Below are 632 nucleotides of genomic sequence, written 5' to 3' on the forward strand. Positions count from 1 at the left end.
AAATGTCTTTCCAAAACCCACTTTCACATCACGAATAAATGAATAAAGAAAAAGATAACCAGTAATCAACATCCTTGCATCAAAGGCGTGTCGTGATCTCAGTCCATTATATCTGGTAATTGTCCTGTCAACGGTAAGACGGAGATAATATATTATCTCTCTTATCAAATGGCAATTATTCCTCATTACCTCGTGTTATTTCAGTAGTTGGGTTGTGCTGCACCGCATATATTAGTATAACTTGCTCTGTCTTTCCCTCACACACACAACAGCCCAGGATTTTCGGTCGTGTACTCTCTCATTCTTTCATTTCAATGTATTAACATCGGACACCATCAAGAATGTAAAAAAATTTAATTGAAATTTATTTTTAAAAATCCCCTGCTGGTTTTACTACTCAGCAAAACACCTAAATGTTTGAGTGAAGTATGGAATAGCTTTTTCATTAAGGTCTTAAGGTGACGCTTGTATAGATTTAGTTTACCTAGCTGTTTACACCTTATACCTGGCTTCTGCATCACGTGTTTCGGAACTGAAAGCTATTTATATCACAAAGCTACTTTTAGACCATAACGACCTTCAGATATGTTGCAGTTTATTTATATCTTTCTTCACTTTAACTACCCCCCCAA

This window comes from Penaeus monodon, chromosome 27 (assembly GCF_015228065.2).
Source record: "Penaeus monodon isolate SGIC_2016 chromosome 27, NSTDA_Pmon_1, whole genome shotgun sequence".
NCBI classification, from domain to species: Eukaryota; Metazoa; Arthropoda; class Malacostraca; order Decapoda; family Penaeidae; genus Penaeus; species Penaeus monodon.